The 25,732-nt window shown below is 48.8% G+C and overlaps 1 protein-coding gene across 9 annotated transcripts in view; it reads left to right on the plus strand.

Annotated features, from left to right (window-relative positions):
• Positions 1-25,732, plus strand: part of ANO1 (anoctamin 1) — a 1,209,699-nt gene that overhangs the window by 23,842 nt on the left and 1,160,125 nt on the right. For 7 of the 9 annotated variants that reach the window (XM_068260039.1, XM_068260042.1, XM_068260038.1 and 4 more), the window contains exons 2-3: positions 3,665-3,784; positions 16,046-16,163. The gene's annotated coding sequence lies outside the window, so the exon portion shown is untranslated. The remainder of the gene's footprint in view (positions 1-3,664; positions 3,785-16,045; positions 16,164-25,732) is intronic. The other 2 variants (XM_068260041.1, XM_068260043.1) reach the window with 1 other exon arrangement.

A 25,732-nucleotide genomic window follows, 5' to 3' on the forward strand; every position in this document is an offset into this window, starting at 1 on the left:
GCACTGACATGCGCCGGTGAGAGACAGACCCAGAGCCTGTTTTTAAATGGGCTTAGGTCTACTAGTTAATTATCAATATCATTAAAAAGATGTGTACAGTGCTGCAGTACATCGCAACAGCCCAAACAACAGCCCTGTCACTAAACTGTCTCTCCCAACAGCTCACAATGGATGGGTGGTGCAGTGTATGTATCGCAGTCTAGGGCTAGTTTGGGGGGGGGGGGGGGGGGGAATAAAAGAAATAGGCTTTTTTATTTTAAAAAAGTTGATCTGCTTTTTTATTTAAAAAAAAGTTGATCTTTTAAAAACATTTTTAAACATTTGTTTTTATTGAGCAAGATAAATGAGTTGTATAACAATTACATGTTGCAAGGCATACATCTTACAGGAGTTTTGTTAAAACTATTCATGAACATGTGTTGTCAGCATACGTTGTCAGACAATTATGAACTGGCTCACATTTGGGCTAACATTGGAGATATACCATGGTAGATTGAGAAGGAGGGTCTTTGATACTGGTGTTCAGCCCTGGTCTGACAGGTCTATCCCAGAGCCAGCTGGACAAACTCATAGGGCCCATCTGACCCATAGGGCCAGATGGGTGGAATATGGTTTCCAGTGAAAGGGAGTGATTGGAGCGGTGGCCAAAGGCCTACCAATCACTTGGCATAGTTCCTGGTTTGAGGGGACTGAAAGGGATGTGTAAGTTCGTTTTTAGCTATTAGGTAATATATTTGTGATGTTTAAGTATCGATCTCGATGTGAGAAAGTTCTTTTAAAAGACTGAATGGTTTGGTGCTTGATGTAGCCACATCAATACCAGTAACAATATCCGTAAAGCTAGCCTTTAACATAGCTGGGTGAAAGAATAGTAAAGAAAAAAAAAACATCAGCAGAAGGGCTTCAACTGTTGCTGAATATTCACTTAATCAATCAGCTAAAAAGAAAAAGAAAAGAACAACTAACTAACTAACTAACTAGTGCTGCCTGTCTTGACATGACATCACCACCCGATTTTGCTATATACAGTATAGTGGCTAGAAGGGCTGGTAGTGTAAGAGTGTTCTTCAGAGCTGGGCGAGAGAAGGTCTTAGGTCTGAAGTTTTAGATTAGTTGCTTAAAGAGAATCTGTATTGTTAAAATCGCACAAAAGTAAACATACCAGTGCGTTAGGGGACATCTCCTATTACCCTCTGTCACAATTTCACCGCTCCCCGCCGCATTAAAAGTAGTCAAAAACTGTTTTAAAAAGTTTGTTTATAAACAAACAAAATGGCCACCAAAACAGGAAGTAGGTTGATGTACAGCATGTCCACACATAGAAAATACATCCATACACAAGCAGGCTGTATACAGCCTTACTTCTGAATCTCAAGAGATCACTTGTGTGTGTTTACCTTCTGTCCCCAGCTACTCTCATGCACTGAACATTACAGGCTTCCTGCAGACAGCTCTGCCTATGTCGTTAATTCCTCAGTATGTGACAGACCAGCTCCTTTCACAGCCTCCAGAGGAGGATTTTTATCCAGCTCTCTTCTATCACTGATAAGATAGCAGAGAAGCTGCTGGCTTATGTAAATAAAACACACACTGGAGTGTGCATAGAGGAACAGTTCAACACTGAAGAACTTGGCAGCCTTCCAGACACAGGCCGACAAGTCTGACAGGGGAAAGATACATTGATTTATTACAGAGATGGTTATAGTAGAAAGAGCTGCAGCAAGCCAGATCACATTAGAATAGGTTTAGGAATTTGTAGGATGGTAGAAAAAACGTTGTAATTTTTGTTACAGAGTCACTTTAAGAGGTTTTCGATTGACATATTTCTGTTGTATATGGCCAGACGTTCCCAGGTACAGGAGGGCTCAGCAGATTTCCAGTTACTCACTATCATATATTGCGTAGCCAGGAGTAGATGGCAAACAGGTTTCCTATATTGGAGATCTATTTCCTCAAGGCAAAGAAGGGCCATCGAGGGGGAAATCTTAAAGAGGATCTGTAACATCAAAAGATCCCCTGGGGGGTACTCACCTCGGGGTGGGGGAAGCCTCCGGATCCTAATGAGGCTTCCCACGCCGTCCTCCGTCCCTCAGGGGTCTCGCTGCAGCCCTCCGAGAATAATGACGTCAATATTTACCTTCCTGGCTCCTGTGCAGGCGCTCTGACGGCTGTCAGCTCCGAACTACATGGAAATACCCGATCGCCGTCGGGTCTGCTCTACTGCGCAGGCGCAAGTTTCCGGCGCCAGCGCAGTAGAGCGGACCCGACGGAGATCGGGTATTTCCGTGTAGTTCGGAGCCGAGAGCAGCCACAGCGCCCCCGCTGGAGCCAGCAAAGGTAAATATTGAACTGACAGTCGGGCCTGTCGCTGGCTGTTCGGAGGGCTGCAGCGAGACCCCTGTGGGACAGAGGACGGCGTGGAAAGCCTCATTAGAATCCGGAGGCTTCCCCCACCCGAGGTGAGTACACCCCAGGGGATCTTTTTCATGTTACAGAGTCTCTTTAAAGTTAGAGATGTATTGTGATTTAATGAAATGTTCTACCTCCTGCCATAGATTAGCTACTAAGTGGCATTCCCATAGCATGTGAACTAGGGTGCCTACTTGGCTGTTACATTTCCAGCAGAGTAAAGAGTGGTTGGGAGAGAAGGAAGCTAACCTTCTCGGGGTTAGATACCAATGGTAGGAGATTTTGAGATGTTGCTCCCAGTGTGAGTTGCATTTGGAGAGTTTGTCAAGGTTTCTGTTAGCTTTAATGAGTTGTTGAACTGAGATATCTAAACCTAGGTCATGTGTCCAACTTGTTGCAAATTTAGAGAGTGGGAATTTTTGGGGGGAGTTTAATTCTGTATACCAGATAGAGATACCTCCTTGAATAGGAGTAGTTGCATTTAACATGGTGAGTACACCATCTGTCCATTTGGGTATTTGGGTCTGTCTGGATCTGAGGAAGTCGATCACCCCATATAGAGTGAATAGAGATAGACTAGATAATTTGTGCTTAGTGGATATTTCCGCAGTGGGTAAGATGTTGCCATCCTTGAACAAATCATTTAGATTAAGAATGCCTGCTGCTTTAAGAGAGAGCAGGTTGAGGTCAGGCACTAGTAATTTAAACAAGGTTATTGGAATAATTGGGGTGAGTAGGTTATGTGAAGGGGGGGGGGGATGTTTCAGGAAGTATTCCCATGCAAGTAATGTTGCCTGAATTGTAGGGTAATCACTTTTGGTTGGTTTATAGCCTATCGCCATGCTGGCTAATAATTCTCTGGGGCATAGGTTCAATATGTCGCTTTCTAGTTTCACCTATCTTTTCCCAAGCGAATTCGACCACCAGTGTTTAGCAAATTCAAGATTAGAGGCATAATGGTACATGTCAATGTTTGGTAGGCCCAATCCTCCCTTCTGCCTGGGTAGTGTCATTAAATTGTAGGCAATGCGTGATTTTTTGCTTCCCCAAATAAAGTAATTAATAATCTTTTTGAGATCTGCAAGAACTGTCTCTTGATGGGTATTGTAAGGGATCTGAACATGTATAGTATTTTAGGTAGCACAAACATCTTGAATGAGGCTATTCGTCCTGACCAAGATCGAGAGAATTTAGCTAGGTTTTAGCATTCAGATTTAGTGTTTGCTAATAATGGAATGAAATTTTGTTTAAATAGGTTTGAAGTCGGGAAGGTGAGCTGTATGCCCAAGTATTGCACCGCCAAGGTTGCCCATGGGAAAGGAAATTTCCTAGAAGTGTCAGATTTAACGTCTGGAGGGAGGTTTAGACCTAGCAGGTAAGATTTTGTTTGGTTGAGCTTATAGTATGAGGCAGCAGAGAATGAATCTAATTCCAGTAGTAAATATTCAAGGGATGTGATCGGGTCTGTTAGGAGTAAAGCGACGTCGTCCGCAAATAGACTTATGGTGTGGACGTTGCTATGTGTGTTAATACCTTTGATTTGAGGAGCATCTCAAATTTTTTGGGCTAATGTCTCCATGAGGAGGACAAAGATGATGGGAGAGAGGGGACAGCCTTGGCGGGTGCCATTTGATATGTTGAAGGCATCTGATATATAGCCAGCAGCATTAACCCTGGCTGAGGGATTGGTGTAAAGTGCCATGATGGAGGAGAGGATTGGGCCTTGGAATCCAAATTTTATAAGTGTAGCTTGTAAAAAACCCCAATGTACTCTGTCGAACGCCTTCTCGGCATCCAGAGTCAGGAGCAGAGAAGGGGTTTGACAGAGCTCAACATGTCTCAGAAGATTTAGCATACGCCTTGTGCCGTCAGGGGCTTGTCTTCCCTTGGTGAAGCCTACCTGGTCTGTATTTAGTAGGTCGGGTGTTATTCTCATTAAGCGATTGGCTATGAGTTTTGCATAGAGTTTAAAGAGACACTGAAGCGAAAAAAAATATATGATATAATGAATTGGTTGTGTACTATGAATAATTACTAGAAGATTAGCAGCAAAGAAACTATTCTCATACTTTTATTTTCAGGTATATAGTGTTTTTTCTAACATTGCATTATTCTATAATATGTGCAGATTACACAACACTCAGCATGCAAAATGATTCTTTCAGAGCAGTCTGTGAAGTAATGACCTCTCCTCTAGCAGAGAAAAAGTAAACAGTTCACTTACAGTTGAGATAATAAAAGTCAGATAACAGCCCTCTCCATGACTAACTTAGTCAGAGAGCTTAATGGCTTGTTTGCATAGAGATAACAACTGGAGTTTCTCAACTCTTCCTGCACTGGAAACAATTACACTGATGTATCTGATCTTAATGTTTTATTTCTTAGCTGTACTACACATACAAATCATAATATCATAATTTTTTTTCGCTTCAGTGTCTCTTTAATATCCGAGTTTAGTAGGGATATTGGGCGGTAATTGGCAGGATTTTGTTGGTCTTTCCCTGGTTTTGGGATGATGGAAATTGTGCCTCTAGATATACCTTCGGGATAGGTGAGTTTGTCATAAAGGAGTTAAATAGGTTGGTTAAGAGGGGAGTGAGTAGTGGGGTAAAGGTGAGGTATTATTTGTTCGTGGATCTTTTAAATTTAAAGGGAACGTGAAATGGGTAAAATTATTTAAAATAAACATATAAGGTGATGTCAAATGAACATTACATAGTTACCTCGCTAAGAATTATTTTTTTCTAAATCTATTTTAACAGGAAGATTAAGAAAGAAATGAAAAAAAGTCATTATTTCTCAGTTTTTGGCCATTATAGTTTGAAATCAATATACGCTACCGTAATTAAAACGCATGTATTTTATTTGCCCATATGTCCCGGTTCTTACACCGTTTAAACAGTGTCCCTATCACAATTTATGGTGCCGATATTTCATTTAGAAATAAAGGTTCCTTTTTTTTAATTTGCGTCCATCTTTATTTATAAGCTTATAATTTTAAATAATATAATAACATATTCTCTTGACATGCATAATTAAAAAGTTCAGACCCTTGGGTAACTATTTATGTTGTTTTTTTTTTTTTAATTGTATTTTTTTTTTTTTTATAAAAAAAGTGTATGTGGGTAATTTTTGGTGTGGGTGGGAAACTGCTAATTTTAAATGTAAAATTATATTTTTTTTAATCAAAAATGTATGTGGGTGCAGTTTTACAGTGAAAAAAGTCCTGGATGCGAACAATCTCGCATCCAGGAACTAAAATGCTGGGGAGAAGTTTCCTGGGGGCAGAAATACCGCGCTCTCTGGAGAGAAAGCGTCGGTATTTCTGCGGGGAAGTTAGATCGGTGAATCCATTCACTGATCGGGGGGCTAGCGGCGGGTGCGCGCGCGAGCGCGCCCCGATCGCGCGCACCACACAGGGAAAACAGCAGTGCCTATCTGGACGAGGAAACTTGTCCAGATAGGCCGAACTGGTTAAAAAAAAATCGCGGGCAGCAGCAATCAAATCACACCACAAGAATGCTCGATTAAAGAAAAAGGTGGTAAAATTAATTAGGGTGCTAAGTTGTATGACCAAGCAACAAACGGTTAAAATTGTGGAGTGCTGAATTGTAAGAAATGGCCTGGTCACTAGGGGGTATAAACCTGTGGTCCTCAAGCGGTTGAAGAGGAACTCCAGTGAAAATAATGTCATAAAAAAGTGCTTCATTTTTACAATAATAATGTATAAATGATTTAGTAAGTGTTTTGATCATTGTAAAATCTTTTAAATCCCTGATTTACATTCTGACATTTATCACATGGTGACATTTTTACTGCTGGCAGGTGATGTAGCTGCTGCATGCTTTTTTGGCAGTTGTAATCAGCTGTAAACAGCTATTTCCCACAATGCAACAGGGTTCACAGACAGGAAACTGCCAGGAGTACCACGGTCCTTAGAGTTTCTTGTGGGAGAGATTTCACCACAATATCAGTCATACAGCGCCCCCTGATGGTCTGTTTGTGAAAAGGAATAGATTTCTCATGTAAAAGGGGGTATCAGCTGACAGCTACTGATTGGGATAAAGTTCAATTCTTGGTCGGAATTTCTCTTTAACCTCCCTGGCGGTCAATTAAATCCGCCAGGGAGGCAGCGCAGCACTATTTTTTTTTTTTTTAAAATCATGTAGCTAGCCTAGTGCTAGCGACTTGATAGCCGCTGAGCAGCGGCATCCCCCCACCCCCTCCGATCGTCTCCGGCGATCAGGCCCATCAGGAAATCCCGTTCTGAATGGGATTTCCTTTAGGGCTTCCCCCGTCGCCATGGCGACGGGCGCAATGACGTCACCGACTTCGTGATATCAGAGAGAGTCCCGATCCACCCCTCAGCTCTGCCTGGCACTGATTGGCCAGGCAGTGCACAGGGTCTCGGGGGGGGGCACTCTCTAACGTGGCAGGTAGCGGCGAATCGGCGCGGAGCAGTGGCGATCGGAGGTTACACGCAGCTAGCAAAGTGCTAGCTGCGTGTATCAAAAAAAATGTATGCAAATCGGTTCAGCGGGGCTACCGCTAAGGAGGTTAAGGCAGATCTCTGACTAAGATGACCGTTGCCTGAACTGTCAGAGTTCACAAATATGTATTTTAAGGGAACATACAGTAAGCTGATTGTTTTAAAATGTATGCCTCCCATTGAGGCACCACAACTCCCAGCGTGCCTCCATAGAAAAAGCATTGCTCCCTCCATGCCCCCATAAAGGCATCACAGTGCCCAGCATGGCAATACAGCGCCCAGTATGCCCACATAGCGGCACCACAGCTCCCAGCATGCCCGCCATTGAGGCACCACAGCTGACTCTGCCTGGGGGACATCCGGGACACCTAAGAATAGATCCCGGGTACAGGCCACTGATCTTTGGGGCTAGCGACTCCCTGGCTAGCAACAAGTCAATACAGCCTCGGCCCTGCATTACACGCTTTGCAGCAGGAAATACTGCACTGTTGATAAATACTGGTATGCCCGTTTTAATGTGTGCCAGAGGTGAATTTAGGGTTAAAAAACATACTTACCTAAGAGGAGGGAATCCTCTGGATCCTATAGAGGCTTTATACACAGTCCCCCATTGCCGGGTAAGAATAAAGATTTGGACCGCGCTCCTCTTCTTCATTCACAAGTGTGTCCATACGGTGGTGCCTGCTCAAGTATGGCCGCGCCTGCGCAGTAAGCCAGACATACATGTGCACGAGCAGCTCCGTGGTACTGTGCAGGTGCAGCACAAGCGTGCTCATGTTCCCTGGTGAGCAGCTCCGTGGTACTGTGCAGGTGCAGGTGCAGCACAAGCGCGCTCATGTTCCCTGGTGAGCAGCTCCGTGGTACTGCGCAGGCGCAGCGATGCAGATGCAGCACAAGCATGCTCATGTTCCCTGGTGAGCAGCTCCGTGGTACTGTGCAGGTGCAGCGGTGCAGGTGCAGCACAAGCGCGCTCATGTTCCCTGGTGAGCAGCTCCGTGGTACTGTGCAGGTGCAGCGGTGCAGGTGCAGCACAAGCGCGCTCATGTTCCCTGGTGAGCAGCTCCGTGGTACTGCGCAGGCGCAGCGATGCAGATGCAGCACAAGCATGCTCATGTTCCCTGGTGAGCAGCTCCGTGGTACTGTGCAGGTGCAGCGGTGCAGGTGCAGCACAAGCGCGCTCATGTTCCCTGGTGAGCAGCTCCGTGGTACTGTGCAGGTACAGCGGTGCAGGTGCAGCACAAGCGCGCTCATGTTCCCTGGTGAGCAGCTCCGTGGTACTGTGCAGGTGCAGGTGGAGCACAAGCGCGCTTATGTTCCCTGGTGAGCAGCTCCGTGGTACTGTGCAGGTGCAGCGGTGCAGGTGCAGCACAAGCGCGCTCATGTTCCCTGGTGAGCAGCTCCGTGGTACTGTGCAGGTGCAGCACAAGCGCGCTCATGTTCCCTGGTGAGCAGCTCCGTGGTACTGTGCAGGTGCAGCACAAGCGCGCTCATGTTCCCTGGTGAGCAGCTCCGTGGTACTGTGCAGGTGCAGCGATGCAGATGCAGCACAAGCGCGCTCATGTTCCCTGGTGAGCAGCTCCGTGGTACTGTGCAGGTGCAGCACAAGCGCGCTCATGTTCCCTGGTGAGCAGCTCCGTGGTACTGTGCAGGCGCAACGATGCAGATGCAGCACAAGCACGCTCATGTTCCCTGGTGAGCAGCTCCGTGGTACTGTGCAGGTGCAGCGGTGCAGGTGCAGCACAAGCGCGCTCATGTTCCCTGGTGAGCAGCTCCATGGTACTGTGCAGGTGCAGCGGTGCAGGTGCAGCACAAGCGCGCTCATGTTCCCTGGTGAGCAGCTCCGTGGTACTGTGCAGGTGCAGCGGTGCAGGTGCAGCACAAGCGCGCTCATGTTCCCTGGTGAGCAGCTCTGTGGTACTGTGCAGGTGCAGCACAAGCGCGCTCATGTTCCCTGGTGAGCAGCTCCGTGGTACTGTGCAGGTGCAGGTGCAGCACAAGCGCGCTCATGTTCCCTGGTGAGCAGCTCCGTGGTACTGTGCAGGTGCAGTTGCAGCACAAGCGCGCTCATGTTCCCTGGTGAGCAGCTCCGTGGTACTGTGCAGGTGCAGCGATGCAGATGCAGCACAAGCGCGCTCATGTTCCCTGGTGAGCAGCTCCGTGGTACTGTGCAGGTGCAGCACAAGCGCGCTCATGTTCCCTGGTGAGCAGCTCCGTGGTACTGTGCAGGTGCAGCGGTGCAGGTGCAGCACAAGCGCGCTCATGTTCCCTGGTGAGCAGCTCCGTGGTACTGTGCAGGTGCAGCGGTGCAGGTGCAGCACAAGCGCGCTCATGTTCCCTGGTGAGCAGCTCCGTGGTACTGTGCAGGTGCAGCGGTGCTGGTGCAGCACAAGCGCGCTCATGTTCCCTGGTGAGCAGCTCTGTGGTACTGTGCAGGTGCAGCACAAGCGCGCTCATGTTCCCTGGTGAGCAGCTCCGTGGTACTGTGCAGGTGCAGGTGCAGCACAAGCGCGCTCATGTTCCCTGGTGAGCAGCTCCGTGGTACTGTGCAGGTGCAGGTGCAGCACAAGCGCGCTCATGTTCCCTGGTGAGCAGCTCCGTGGTACTGCGCAGGCGCAGCGATGCAGATGCAGCACAAGCACGCTCATGTTCCCTGGTGAGCAGCTCCGTGGTACTGTGCAGGTGCAGCGGTGCAGGTGCAGCACAAGCGCGCTCATGTTCCCTGGTGAGCAGCTCCGTGGTACTGTGCAGGTGCAGCGTGCAGGTGCAGCACAAGCGCGCTCATGTTCCCTGGTGAGCAGCTCCGTGGTACTGCGCAGGCGCAACGATGCAGGTGCAGCACAAGCGTGCTCATGTTCCCTGGTGAGCAGCTCCGTGGTACTGTGCAGGTGCAGCGGTGCAGGTGCAGCACAAGCGCGCTCATGTTCCCTGGTGAGCAGCTCTGTGGTACTGTGCAGGTGCAGCACAAGCGCGCTCATGTTCCCTGGTGAGCAGCTCCGTGGTACTGTGCAGGTGCAGGTGCAGCACAAGCGCGCTCATGTTCCCTGGTGAGCAGCTCCGTGGTACTGTGCAGGTGCAGCACAAGCGCGCTCATGTTCCCTGGTGAGCAGCTCCGTGGTACTGTGCAGGTGCAGCGGTGCAGGTGCAGCACAAGCGCGCTCATGTTCCCTGGTGAGCAGCTCCGTGGTACTGTGCAGGTGCAGCGTGCAGGTGCAGCACAAGCGCGCTCATGTTCCCTGGTGAGCAGCTCCGTGGTACTGTGCAGCGGTGCAGGTGCAGCACAAGTACGCTCATGTTCCCTAGTGAGCAGCTCCGTGGTACTGTGCAGGTGCAGCGGTGCAGGTGCAGCACAAGCGCGCTCATGTTCCCTGGTGAGCAGCTCCGTGGTACTGTGCAGGTACAGCGGTGCAGGTGCAGCACAAGCGCGCTCATGTTTCCTGGTGAGCAGCTCCGTGGTACTGTGCAGGTGCAGCACAAGCGCGCTCATGTTCCCTGGTGAGCAGCTCCGTGGTACTGTGCAGGTGCAGGTGCAGCACAAGCGCGCTTATGTTCCCTGGTGAGCAGCTCCGTGGTACTGTGCAGGTGCAGCGGTGCAGGTGCAGCACAAGCGCGCTCATGTTCCCTGGTGAGCAGCTCCGTGGTACTGTGCAGGTGCAGCACAAGCGCGCTCATGTTCCCTGGTGAGCAGCTCCGTGGTACTGTGCAGGTGCAGCACAAGCGCGCTCATGTTCCCTGGTGAGCAGCTCCGTGGTACTGTGCAGGCGCAACGATGCAGATGCAGCACAAGCACGCTCATGTTCCCTGGTGAGCAGCTCCGTGGTACTGTGCAGGTGCAGCACAAGCGCGCTCATGTTCCCTGGTGAGCAGCTCCGTGGTACTGCGCAGGCGCAACGATGCAGATGCAGCACAAGCACGCTCATGTTCCCTGGTGAGCAGCTCCGTGGTACTGTGCAGGTGCAGCGGTGCAGGTGCAGCACAAGCGCGCTCATGTTCCCTGGTGAGCAGCTCCGTGGTACTGCGCAGGCGCAACGATGCAGGTGCAGCACAAGCGCGCTCATGTTCCCTGGTGAGCAGCTCCGTGGTACTGTGCAGGTGCAGCGGTGCAGGTGCAGCACAAGCGCGCTCATGTTCCCTGGTGAGCAGCTCTGTGGTACTGTGCAGGTGCAGCACAAGCGCGCTCATGTTCCCTGGTGAGCAGCTCCGTGGTACTGTGCAGGTGCAGGTGCAGCACAAGCGCGCTCATGTTCCCTGGTGAGCAGCTCCGTGGTACTGTGCAGGTGCAGTTGCAGCACAAGCGCGCTCATGTTCCCTGGTGAGCAGCTCCGTGGTACTGTGCAGGTGCAGCGATGCAGATGCAGCACAAGCGCGCTCATGTTCCCTGGTGAGCAGCTCCGTGGTACTGTGCAGGTGCAGCACAAGCGCGCTCATGTTCCTTGGTGAGCAGCTCCGTGGTACTGCGCAGGCGCAGCGATGCAGATGCAGCACAAGCACGCTCATGTTCCCTGGTGAGCAGCTCCGTGGTACTGTGCAGGTGCAGCGGTGCAGGTGCAGCACAAGCGCGCTCATGTTCCCTGGTGAGCAGCTCCGTGGTACTGCGCAGGCGCAACGATGCAGGTGCAGCACAAGCGTGCTCATGTTTCCTGGTGAGCAGCTCCGTGGTACTGTGCAGGTGCAGCACAAGCGCGCTCATGTTCCCTGGTGAGCAGCTCCGTGGTACTGCGCAGGCGCAACGATGCAGGTGCAGCACAAGCGTGCTCATGTTCCCTGGTGAGCAGCTCTGTGGTACTGTGCAGGTGCAGCACAAGCGCGCTCATGTTCCCTGGTGAGCAGCTCCGTGGTACTGGGCAGGTGCAGCGATGCAGATGCAGCACAAGCGCGCTCATGTTCCCTGGTGAGCAGCTCCGTGGTACTGTGCAGGTGCAGCACAAGCGCGCTCATGTTCCCTGGTGAGCAGCTCCGTGGTACTGCGCAGGCGCAGCGATGCAGATGCAGCACAAGCACGCTCATGTTCCCTGGTGAGCAGCTCCGTGGTACTGTGCAGGTGCAGCGGTGCAGGTGCAGCACAAGCGGGCTCATGTTCCCTGGTGAGCAGCTCCGTGGTACTGCGCAGGCGCAACGATGCAGGTGCAGCACAAGCGCGCTCATGTTCCCTGGTGAGCAGCTCCGTGGTACTGTGCAGGTGCAGCGGTGCTGGTGCAGCACAAGCGCGCTCATGTTCCCTGGTGAGCAGCTCTGTGGTACTGTGCAGGTGCAGCACAAGCGCGCTCATGTTCCCTGGTGAGCAGCTCCGTGGTACTGTGCAGGTGCAGGTGCAGCACAAGCGCGCTCATGTTCCCTGGTGAGCAGCTCCGTGGTACTGTGCAGGTGCAGGTGCAGCACAAGCGCGCTCATGTTCCCTGGTGAGCAGCTCCGTGGTACTGTGCAGGTGCAGCACAAGCGCGCTCATGTTCCCTGGTGAGCAGCTCCGTGGTACTGCGCAGGCGCAGCGATGCAGATGCAGCACAAGCGCGCTCATGTTCCCTGGTGAGCAGCTCCGTGGTACTGTGCAGGTGCAGGTGCAGCACAAGCGCGCTCATGTTCCCTGGTGAGCAGCTCCGTGGTACTGTGCAGGTGCAGCACAAGCGCGCTCATGTTCCCTGGTGAGCAGCTCCGTGGTACTGCGCAGGCGCAGCGATGCAGATGCAGCACAAGCGCGCTCATGTTCCCTGGTGAGCAGCTCCGTGGTACTGCGCAGGCGCAGCGATGCAGATGCAGCACAAGCACGCTCATGTTCCCTGGTGAGCAGCTCCGTGGTACTGCGCAGGCGCAACGATGCAGGTGCAGCACAAGCGCGCTCATGTTCCCTGGTGAGCAGCTCCGTGGTACTGCGCAGGCGCAACGATGCAGATGCAGCACAAGCGCGCTCATGTTCCCTGGTGAGCAGCTCCGTGGTACTGCGCAGGTGCAGCGGTGCAGGTGCAGCACAAGCGCGCTCATGTTCCCTGGTGAGCAGCTCCGTGGTACTGCGCAGGTGCAGCGGTGCAGGTGCAGCACAAGCGCGCTCATGTTCCCTGGTGAGCAGCTCCGTGGTACTGCGCAGGCGCAACGATGCAGGTGCAGCACAAGCGTGCTCATGTTCCCTGGTGAGCAGCTCCGTGGTACTGTGCAGGTGCAGCGGTGCAGGTGCAGCACAAGCGCGCTCATGTTCCCTGGTGAGCAGCTCCGTGGTACTGTGCAGGTGCAGCGGTGCAGGTGCAGCACAAGCGCGCTCATGTTCCCTGGTGAGCAGCTCTGTGGTACTGTGCAGGTGCAGCACAAGCGCGCTCATGTTCCCTGGTGAGCAGCTCTGTGGTACTGTGCAGGTGCAGCACAAGCGCGCTCATGTTCCCTGGTGAGCAGCTCCGTGGTACTGTGCAGGTGCAGCACAAGCGCGCTCATGTTCCCTGGTGAGCAGCTCCGTGGTACTGCGCAGGCGCAGCGATGCAGATGCAGCACAAGCGCGCTCTTGTTCCCTGGTGAGCAGCTCCGTGGTACTGTGCAGGTGCAGCACAAGCGCGCTCATGTTCCCTGGTGAGCAGCTCCGTGGTACTGTGCAGGTGCAGCACAAGCGCGCTCATGTTCCCTGGTGAGCAGCTCCGTGGTACTGCGCAGGCGCAGCGATGCAGGTGCAGCACAAGCGCGCTCATGTTCCCTGGTGAGCAGCTCCGTGGTACTGCGCAGGCGCAGCGATGCAGATACAGCACAAGCGCGCTCATGTTCCCTGGTGAGCAGCTCCGTGGTACTGCGCAGGCGCAGCGATGCAGATACAGCACAAGCGCGCTCATGTTCCCTGGTGAGCAGCTCCGTGGTACTGTGCAGGTGCAGCACAAGCGCGCTCATGTTCCCTGGTGAGCAGCTCCGTGGTACTGTGCAGGTGCAGCACAGCGCGCTCATGTTCCCTGGTGAGCAGCTCCGTGGTACTGCGCAGGCGCAGCGATGCAGATACAGCACAAGCGCGCTCATGTTCCCTGGTGAGCAGCTCCGTGGTACTGTGCAGGTGCAGCGTGCAGGTGCAGCACAAGCGCGCTCATGTTCCCTGGTGAGCAGCTCCGTGGTACTGTGCAGGTGCAGGTGCAGCACAAGCGCGCTCATGTTTCCTGGTGAGCAGCTCCGTGGTACTGTGCAGGTGCAGCACAAGCGCGCTCATGTTCCCTGGTGAGCAGCTCCGTGGTACTGCGCAGGTGCAGCGGTGCAGGTGCAGCACAAGCGCGCTCATGTTCCCTGGTGAGCAGCTCTGTGGTACTGTGCTGGTGCAGCACAAGCGCGCTCATGTTCCCTGGTGAGCAGCTCCGTGGTACTGTGCAGGTGCAGCGGTGCTGGTGCAGCACAAGCGCGCTCATGTTCCCTGGTGAGCAGCTCCGTGGTACTGTGCAGGTGCAGCGGTGCAGGTGCAGCACAAACGCGCTCATGTTCCCTGGTGAGCAGCTCTGTGGTACTGTGCAGGTGCAGCGGTGCAGGTGCAGCACAAGCGCGCTCATGTTCCCTGGTGAGCAGCTCCGTGGTACTGTGCAGGTGCAGCGGTGCAGGTGCAGCACAAGCGCGCTCATGTTCCCTGGTGAGCAGCTCTGTGGTACTGTGCAGGTGCAGCACAGCGCGCTCATGTTCCCTGGTGAGCAGCTCCGTGGTACTGCGCAGGCGCAGCGATGCAGATACAGCACAAGCGCGCTCATGTTCCCTGGTGAGCAGCTCCGTGGTACTGCGCAGGCGCAGCGATGCAGATACAGCACAAGCGCGCTCATGTTCCCTGGTGAGCAGCTCCGTGGTACTGTGCAGGTGCAGCACAAGCGCGCTCATGTTCCCTGGTGAGCAGCTCCGTGGTACTGTGCAGGTGCAGCGGTGCTGGTGCAGCACAAGCGCGCTCATGTTCCCTGGTGAGCAGCTCTGTGGTACTGTGCAGGTGCAGCACAGCGCGCTCATGTTCCCTGGTGAGCAGCTCCGTGGTACTGCGCAGGCGCAGCGATGCAGATACAGCACAAGCGCGCTCATGTTCCCTGGTGAGCAGCTCCGTGGTACTGCGCAGGCGCAGCGATGCAGATACAGCACAAGCGCGCTCATGTTCCCTGGTGAGCAGCTCCGTGGTACTGTGCAGGTGCAGCACAAGCGCGCTCATGTTCCCTGGTGAGCAGCTCCGTGGTACTGTGCAGGTGCAGCACAAGCGCGCTCATGTTCCCTGGTGAGCAGCTCCGTGGTACTGTGCAGGTGCAGCACAGCGCGCTCATGTTCCCTGGTTAGCAGCGGCGAGGAGGACACAGGAAGCCTCCTACAGCATCCAGAGGCTTCCCTTTTCTTCGGTAACTACAGGTTTTTTAACTTCGCGTTTCCTTTAAGCATTGTGTCACAGCTTTTTACTCTGTTATCACTTGACCCATTTTTTTTATTTTTTTTTTATTTTTTATAAGCATTCCTTTACTATCCCTTTGGGCCCTTTTCCACTAGCAATCGCAATTGCTTAATGCTAGCGATTGCGAAAGTTTTTTTACACTTTTGCAATTTTGCAAATTGCAAAATCGCTGTAAAAATCGCTCCGAGGTGCGGTTACACTTTTGTAAAAATTGAATCGCAGTAGTGGAAAATACCTACTGCGATTCCTATGTTATTTTGCAAACCCTAGCGATTTAGAAATCGCTAGCGATTTGCGATTTTGCGATTCAGCATCACAAACACTCATAGTGGAAAAGGGCGCTAAAAGTGGACTTGAACTTTAGCACAGGACAGAAGGGAAACAGAGAGAAATGTACTCTGTATGTATTTACAGAGTTTAGCCTGTCTAATCCCCCCTCCTCTGTGACTAATCACCACTGTAATTTGATCCCTCGGCTGTGTCAGCTGGCTGCCTCAGCAGAGATCTCATTTGTAAACACAGGATGTTAACCCTACGTTTGCTTCCATGAAAGCAGGAAGTAGACACACTGCAGATGTACTGCAGGATTTGTATCAGCTGTAACAAACAAGTGTTTTTGTTTAAAGTTTATTATGCTGTTGTGTCTCTTAGAGCAGAGAGGAAGTTCTGAGATCAGGTCCACTTTAAAGTTTTTCTTTTTAATAAACAAATCTTGAGTTTATGTTATTGCTTGTTGAATCAGAAACAAGGTGGAACCCGTGATAAAGTTATTTCCTTTTGATCTTACGCAGAATATTTGGTTCAGGCCGTGACATCTGATGTTGGTACCTATTTCTCGCTAGCACAGAAATTTGATGAATCGGCTAGGGATGGAGTCACACGCGGGTACAGAGGTCAAAGTCTCAGCAGGTAAGCAGCCCAGATTGCTTTGTAATCAATTGCTGACGATTAGAGGTACAGCAGAGAGCAGCACAATCATCATTATCCTGGCTTTGATCTCTGCTCAGTACCATCTTGTGAAAGTTACGAGACACTTCTGCTTTGAAGTAAACAGCAATATAAGTAATTCAGGTAGTTGTTTACTAAAAGTAACTTCTTGTCCGATAACACGAATTAGCCTGGCCTGTTATTCTACACTTGAATGAGCCGTGCGCCTGCATGTTTACACGCTGCCATATTTTCTGGGCTTCTTTCAAGCTATTTATAATGCCCATATTTACCTAATGTTACAGGAACTTGGGAGGCAGGTGAGGGCTGCAGTGTCTGTTCTGCACACCTGTGGCTGGATTCACTAAACCATGATAACTCAAATATCACACCTTATCAAAGATATCACACCTTATCAAAGACATCACACCTTATGAAAAGATATCACACCTTATGAAAGATATCCCACCTTATCAAAGATATCACACCTTATCAAACTTATCACACCTTATGAAAAGATATCACACCTTATGAAAAGATATCACACCTTATGAAAGATATCCCACCTTATCAAAGATATCACACCTTATCAAAGTTATCACACCTTATGAAAAGATATCACACCTTATGAAAAGATATCACACCTTATCAAAGATATCCCACCTTATCAAAGATATCCCACCTTATCAAAGATATTACACCTTATCAAAGATATCACACCTTATGAAAAGATATCACACCTTATCAAAGATATCACACCTTATCAAAGATATCACACCTTATCAAAACCTTATCAAATATATCCCACCTTATCAAAGATATCTCACCTTATGAAAATATATCACACCTTATCAAAGATATCCCACCTTATCAAAGATATCTCACCTTATCAAATATATCACACCTTATGAAAGGATATCACACCTTATCAAATATATCACACCTTATCAAAGATATCACACCTTATGAAAAGATATCACACCTTATCAAAGATATCCCACCTTATCAAAGATATCACACCTTATCAAAGATATCACACCTTATAAAAGGATATCACACCTTATCAAAGATATCACACCATATCAAAGATATCACACCTTATGAAAAGATATCACACCTTATAAAAGGATATCACACCTTATTAAAGATATCACACCTTATCAAAGATATCACACCTTATGAAAAGATATCACACCTTATCAAAGATATCCCACCTTATCAAAGATATCCCACCTTATCAAAGATATCACACCTGATCAAAGATATCCCACCTTATCAAAGATATCACACCTTATCAAAGTTATCACACCTTATCAAAGTTATCACACCTTATGAAAAGATATCACACCTTATGAAATGATATCACGCCTTATGAAATTATATCACACCTTATCAAAGATATCACACCTTATCAAAGATATCACACCATATGAAAAGATATCACACCTTATGAAAAGATATCACACCTTATCAAAGATATCAAACCTTATCAAAGTTATCACACCTTATCAAAGATACCACACCTTATGAAAAGATATCACACCTTATGAAAGATATCACACCTTATGAAAAGATATCACACCTTATAAAAAGATATCCCACCTTATCAAAGATATCACACCTTATGAAAAGATATCACACCTTATCAAAGATATCCCACCTTATCAAAGATATCACACCTTATCAAAGTTATCACACCTTATGAAAAGATATCACACCTTATCAAAGATATCACACCTTATCAAAGATATCACACCTTATCAAATATATCACGCCTTATCAAAGTTATCACACCTTATCAGAGATATCACACCTTATCAAAGATATCACACCTTATGAAAAGTTATCACACCTTATCAAAGATATCACACCTTATGAAATGATATCACACCTTATCAAAGATATCACACCTTATCACAAGATATCACACCTTATCAAAGATATCACACCTTATCAAATATATCACACCCTATGAAAAGATATTACACCTTATGAAATGATATCACACCTTATCAAAGATATCACACCTTATCAAAGATATCACACCATATGAAAAGATATCACACCTTATGAAAAGATATCACACCTTATCAAAGTTATCACACCTTATCAAAGACATCACACCTTATGAATGATATCACACCTTATCAAAGATACCACACCTTATGAAAAGATATCACACCCTATGAAAGATATCACACCTTATGAAAAGATATCACACCTTATGAAAAGATATCCCACCTTATCAAAGATATCACACCTTATCAAAGATATCACACCTTATCAAAGATATCACACCTTATGAAATGATATCACACCTTATCAAAGATATCCCACCTTATCAAAGATATCACACCTTATCAAAGATATCCCACCTTATCAAAGATATCACACCTTATGAAATGATATCACACCTTATGAAAGATATCCCACCTTATCAAAGATATCACACCTTATGAAATGATATCACACCTTGGGCTTGATCCACAAAGCCGGGAAAGCTCTTATCACGGTTGCGTTGGCGTTTTGCGTGCGCTATAACGCGCGTAATGGTTTTCACGCACAATCACAAATTTTTGCACGCAAACGAAAACTGTTATGCACGTTATAGCGCGCACAAAACGCTAGTGCGGCCGTGATAAGAGCTATCACGGCTTTGTGAATCAAGCCCCTTATCAAAGATAACACGCCTTATCAGAGTAACATAGCGAGCACTATGAACGAGTGCCATTGCCATTTAGCAAGCGTAAGTTTGTAGTGCTCGCTATGCTACTCTGATAAGGCATGTTTAATTTGATAAGGTATGATATTTTTGATAAGGAGTGATATATTTTTATAAGGTGTGATATCTTTGATAAGGTGTGATATCTTTGATAAGGTGTGATATCTTTGATAAGGTTTGAGATCTTTGGTAAGGTGTGATATCTTTGATCAGGTGTGATATCTTTGATAAGGTGTGCTATCTTTTCATAAGGTGTGATAACTTTGGTAAGGTGTGATATCTTTGGTAAGGTGTGATATCTTTCATAAGGTGTGCTATCTTTTCATAAGGTGTGATAACTTTGGTAAGGTGTGATATCTTTGATCAGGTGTGATATCTTTGATAAGGTGTGCTATCTTTTCATAAGGTGTGATAACTTTGGTAAGGTGTGATATCTTTGGTAAGGTGTGATATCTTTGATAAGGTGTGATATCTTTGGTAAGGTGTGATATCTTTGATAAGGTGTGATATCTTTAATAAGGTGTGATATCTTTGAAAAGGCGTGTTAACTTTGATAAGGTGTGATATTTGAGTTATCACGGTTTAGTGAATCAAGCCCTTGCTGTGTTACCATAGAACAGGGTCATGTGGAAATGTATTTGCTGTTGTGCCCATATACAGGTAGTCCCTGTTAACAAACAAAGTACTGTAAGTTGGTTCTTAACCTAAATCTGTTCTTAAAGCGGTATCGTCACCATAACAATCAAATTTCAACAGCAACTGGTCTGAGTGTATTAAGTGATAAAGATGCTAAGCCTGCATTCAAAACTTTCAAAACGCTTTCTGCTGTTATGATTTGGAGTTATCACATACTTAAGGAACACTGGCCCTTTAGTAGCCGTGCCAAGGAATTGCATGCTGGGGGTTCTTTTTATCTATAATCTATTCCTCCTCTTCCCTTTATTTCCCTGCCAGCTTCTTATCTGAAACCTAATCCCCTACTCACTTGTGTTTACAAGCAAGGCTGAGGCGACTCAGCGATTGGAGGAGACAAGAAAAAAAGTAAAGGGCAGAAATGACATCACGAGTTATCCTTAACTGTGGGCAAAAGACATGCCCCCCACCAGGAACAGAATTCTCGTCATTTACTATATAACATTCACTGAAATCAAAACGTGGACAGTATAATACATGTGTTATGTAAGTAGATCAAGTATTTATCTACTTATGTGTTTTTTCCCTGGAATAGTATGGCTGATCCTACTGCTTTAAGCCAAAACACTGTTCCATGTTTGTCCCCCTACCTCCTCTACCCTCCCTGTGCTTCCAGTGACCCCTCTGTGTCACTTCTGTTCCCCTGTGCCTTGAGTATCCCCTTCTGTGTCACCCCTTCCTCCCCACTGTGTCACCTCTGTCCCCCTTTTCCTTCAGCACCCCTCCTCTAAGTATATCACCCTCGGATAAGCCTAATACCCCTTCAGTTGTTCATCTGATGAAGGACCAGGAGGTCCGTAACATGCAGCCAATGGTGTGCTGCCTCAGATTGGGCTTCTGTTGGGTTGGTGGCCTTTTGAGGCAAAGCATCAGCGATATCACAGCTTGAAGCTCTATTTGGATGGCTCAGTGGATCATTTGTTTCTTAGCATATTGATCACATTGTTGCAGCCTCTTTTCTTAAAACCTGAATTGAAAATACATTTATGAGATAATTCATTGTATTCATTGTATTTGTAGTAGTAAAGGCAAAAAGACCATTCCTGGAGTCTCACTTTCTTACTTTCAGTTTACAAGGAACCTTTAGTGATATAACCTCCCTTGCGTTTCGATTTCCCACGGCCGCACGGCTGCGGGTGGTTTTTTTAACCTAATTTTTTTTTAAATCATGTAGTTAGCCTAGCGCTAGCTACATGATACCCCCCTCCCTGCTTCCTCCCTCCCACCCTTTCGGATCGCCGCCGGTGATCATGCCCATCAGGAAATCCCGTTCGGAACGGGATTTCCTTCAGGGCTTCCCCGTCACCATGGCGACGAACGGATTGACGTCATCGACGTCGTGATGTCACAGGGAGTTCTGATCCACCCCTCAGCGCTACCTGACACTGATTGGCCAGGCTGCGCATGGGGTCTCAGGGGGGCCCTATTACGCGGCGGATCGGCGGCGAGTGACAGTGATCGGAGAGACACGCAGCTAGCAAACTGCTAGCTGCATGTTTCAAAAAAAAATTATTCAAATCGGCCCACCAGGGCCTGAGCGGTGCCCTCCGGCGTCACTGGACGAGCTCAGCTCGTCCAGAACACTAAGGAGGTTAAAGAGGAGCTGTCAGCCATACTATTTCACAAAAAAACACATATATAAGTAGATAAATACTTGCTCTACTTACATAATATACAGTATGTATTGCACTGTCCACGTTTTGATTTTAGTGATTTTTCTACAGTAAAAAAAAAAGAAAATCCTTCTAGCATTTCCCATTTTAAAGACACACTGAAGCGAGTAAAAAACTGCTAAACCGCCGCTATCCCGCCGCACAACGGGGGTCCCTTACCCCCCAATTCCCCCCCTGCAAAATCAACGACCAAATTGGTTGTAGATTTTGCTGCTCCTAGAGGCAGGGCTAACGGCTGCAGCCCTGCCTTACAGCACGTCTATCAGCGGCGCATCGCCGCCTCTCCCCCGCCCCTCTCAGTGAAGGAAGACTGAGAGGGGCGGGGAGAGGCGGAGATACGCGCTGACAGACGCACGTGAGGCAGGGCTATAGCCGTTAGCCCTGCCTCAATGCGGAAGAGATCCCCGGCGAGGACGGAGGGGATTTGGGGGGTAAGGGACCCCGGTTGTACGGCGCGATAGCGGAGGTTTAGCAGGGGCACACATGCCCCTGCTGAATATAAGAGAAGAAGCGAGATTTATACTCGCTTCAGATTCTCTTTAAGTGTGGCTATCTTGAAGCCAATCCTGGTGTCATTTCCTCCCTTACTCTCCTCTGCCTGATTGTCTATGCATTGTCTGCCCTCCACTATAGAAAGTGCATTGTCTCAGCATGAGAAATATTGGCCAATCAGAGAGGAACAGAGGTGTGGGAGGGGAAAACAGGAGGGAAAGAGGTTTCAGCCAATCAGGCTGCATTAGTTAAGTCTGAGGGGAAGTAGAGAAGCAAAAAAAGACAACCCAGCATGCCCTGCAACTTCTCTTTTGTGTACCAAATTTTCTGTGTACCAAATAAGAGTCAGGTAAACTGGGGAATGATCATTTATCAACAAGAAAAGTAATAGTGATTTTAACTTTTGGATTGCCTGGTCAGCATCCTTATTACTTGTTTACCAGATAAAAATAAAGAATTGATTTTATGCCCGACAGTTACACTTTAAGGGAGTTTAGTTTACCTTGCCTGGAGCTTCTTCCAGCCCGAATCACCCCCCCCCCCCCCCCCCAAGCCTTTCAGGTTCTCTACTGTCCTCCCGGGGAGCTGTGTTCCACTGCTGTACCCCTCTGAAAGCTGCCCGACTAAGGCCTGTCACAGGCTACTGTGCATGCGTAGTCCAGCCTCAGTTGTGCTCCTGTAGTTGAGAGCATTCTGCGCATGCACAGTTCCTAAAACTTGTAACTGCATGTGCCATATGAGCGAGATCAAGGCCAGGGCCGCACATGCACATTAGCCCGTGATAGGGCTAATCCAGACAGATTGCAGAGGTGCAAAGCAAGGGAACGCAGCAGTCCGGGAGGACAGCGGGGCACCTGAAGAACCACAGGGGGCTGGTAGTATTCCCAGGTAAGTTAAACTGGACGACTTTGTGTTAAATTAATTAAAGAGGAACTCCAGCCTAAATTAAAGAGGAACTCCAGCCTAAACAAACATACTGTCATTAAGTTACATTAGTTATGTTAAGTAAAATAGATAGGTAATATAATCTCTTACCCACACTGTTTTAAAAGACAGGCAGAGAAAAGGATGAGAAATGCCGGCACTGCTGTAAACTGCTTGTTTATTCACAACACATGGTGCAACATCGTGGATTCAATTGTATGCATATTGAGAGGTAACATACCGGTTTGCTGGTGAAGCTGTGCGGTGGGTGCTGGGGGATGAGAGCCTTACAGCCGTTTCGCGCGAATGCGCTTCTACGGAGGCAGCCGTAAGGCTCTCATCCCCCAGCACCCACCGCACAGCTTCACCAGCAAACTGGTATGTTACGTCTCAATATGCATACAATTGAATCCACGATGTTGCACCATTTCTCATCCTTTTCTCTGCCTGCATATGATGTCTATCTGAGCCTGAGCACGCTGGTCTATCTGCATCGCACCGGACACCTGGTCTGCACCCCTACAACCCTCCCTGAACCCCTAGCTGCAGTGCCAGCACCTTTCTATCCTACCTTCCACTGTTTTAAAAGAACAGCCAAATGTTTGTGATTTCATGAGGGCAGCAATCTTTATGGTTGAAAGGAGGTGACAGGGAGCATGAGACACAGTTCCAACTGTCCTGTTTCCTGATCACCCCTCCCAGCTGCTAGACAATGTGAATAACAACATAGGAAACCCCATCATGCTTTGCACAGCATCAGGGAAAAAAAGCCCAGGCAGTTTTCTTTGATGGGTGGAGCTTAGGTAAAAATGCAGCTAAAAATGATGCTTTAGTAAGAAAAACAAAGTTCTGAGGCTGTGAAACTGTTAAAGAAACACCAAGCCTTTTCAGTGCTGCTGAGCAGATTTTTAGTCTGGAGGTTCACTTTAAGGTTTCTCTCGCATAGCCTTAAAATTATAGAGCAGTAAACTGCGTAATATACTGTAACTTTATAACGCAGGACAATAAAGTCCCACTGTGAACCTAGCCTTAAAGAGAAACCGTAACCAAGAATTGAACTTCATCCCAATCAGTAGCGGATACCCCCTTTCCTATGAGAACTATTTCCTTTTCTCAAACGGATTATTAGGGGGCTCTGTATGGCTTATATTGTGGTGAAACCCCTCCCACAGTGTGATGTCAGCACCATGGTGCTGACAGTTTCCTGTCTGTGAACCTCATTGCATTGTGGGAAATAGCTGTTTACACTTGAGGCACAGGGGAAACGAGGTGACACAGGGGGGCACTGGAGGCACAGGGGAACAGAGGTGACACAGAGGGGGACACTGGAGGCACAGGGGAACAGAGGTGACACAGAGGGGGACACTGGAGGCACAGGGGGGCACAGAGGAGGTACAGGGGACAGAGATGACACAGAGGGGGACACTGGGGGCACAGGGGGGGGGGGCACAGAGGAGGCGCAGGGGAACAGAGGTGACACAGAGGGGGACACTGGAGGCGCAGGGGAACAGAGGTGACACAGAGGGGACACTGGAGGCACAGGGGGCATAGAGGAGGTACAGAGGGCAGAGGTGACACAGAGGGGGACACTGGAGGCACAGGGGAACAGAGGTGACACAGAGGGGACACTGGAGGCACAGAGGAGGTACAGAGGGCAGAGGTGACACAGAGGGGGACACTGGAGGCGCAGGGGAACAGAGGTGACACAGAGGGGGACACTGGAGGCACAGGAAGGCACAGAGGAGGTACAGAGGGCAGAGGTGACACAGAAAAGGACACTGGAGGCACAGGGGGGCACAGAGGTGACACAGAGAGGGGACACTGGAGGCGCAGGGGAACAGAGGTGACACAGAGGGGGACACTGGAGGCACAGGGTAACAGAGGTGACACAGAGGGGGACACTGGCGGCACAGGGGGGCACAGAGGAGGCACAGGAGAACAGAGGTGGCACAGGGGAACAGAGGTGACACAGAGGGGGACACTGGAGGCACAGGAGAACAGAGGTGGCACAGAGGGGGACCCTGGAGGCACAGGAGAACAGAGGTGGCACAGAGGGGGACAGTGGAGGCACAAGGGAACAGAGGTGACACAGAGGGGGACACTGAAGGCACAGGGAAACAATGTGTGTGTGTGTGTGTGTGCAGTGTGTGTGCGCAGTGTGTGTGTATGTGTGTATATACAGTGGAGGAAATAATTATTTGACCCCTCACTGATTTTGTAAGTTTGTCCAATGACAAAGAAATGAAAAGTCTCAGAACAGTATCATTTCAATGGTAGGTTTATTTTAACAGTGGCAGATAGCACATCAAAAGGAAAATCGAAAAAATAACCTTAAATAAAAGATAGCAACTGATTTGCGTTTCATTGAGTGAAATAAGTTTTTGAACCCCTACCAACCATTAAGAGTTCTGGCTCCCACAGAGTGGTTAGACACTTCTACTCAATTAGTCACCCTCATTAAGGACACCTGTCTTAACTAGTCACCTGTATAAAAGACACCTGTCCACAGAATCAATCAATCAAGCAGACTCCAAACTCTCCAACATGGGAAAGACCAAAGAGCTGTCCAAGGATGTCAGAGACAAAATTGTAGACCTGCACAAGGCTGGAATGGGCTACAAAACCATTAGCAAGAAGCTGGGAGAGAAGGTGACAACTGTTGGTGCGATTGTTCGAAAATGGAAGGAGCACAAAATAACCATCAATCGACCTCGCTCTGGGGCTCCACGCAAGATCTCACCTCGTGGGGTGTCAATGGTTCTGAGAAAGGTGAAAAAGCATCCTAGAACTACACGGGAGGAGTTAGTGAATGACCTCAAATTAGCAGGGACCACAGTCACCAAGAAAACCATTGGAAACACATTACACCGCAATGGATTCAAATCCTGCAGGGCTTGCAAGGTCCCCCTGCTCAAGAAGGCACATGTGCAGGCCCGTCTGAAGTTTGCCAATGAACACCTGAATGATTCTGTGAGTGACTGGGAGAAGGTGCTGTGGCCTGATGAGACCAAAATAGAGATCTTTGGCATTAACTCAACTCGCTGTGT

This window comes from Hyperolius riggenbachi, chromosome 11 (assembly GCF_040937935.1).
Source record: "Hyperolius riggenbachi isolate aHypRig1 chromosome 11, aHypRig1.pri, whole genome shotgun sequence".
In the NCBI taxonomy this organism is placed as follows: Eukaryota; Metazoa; Chordata; class Amphibia; order Anura; family Hyperoliidae; genus Hyperolius; species Hyperolius riggenbachi.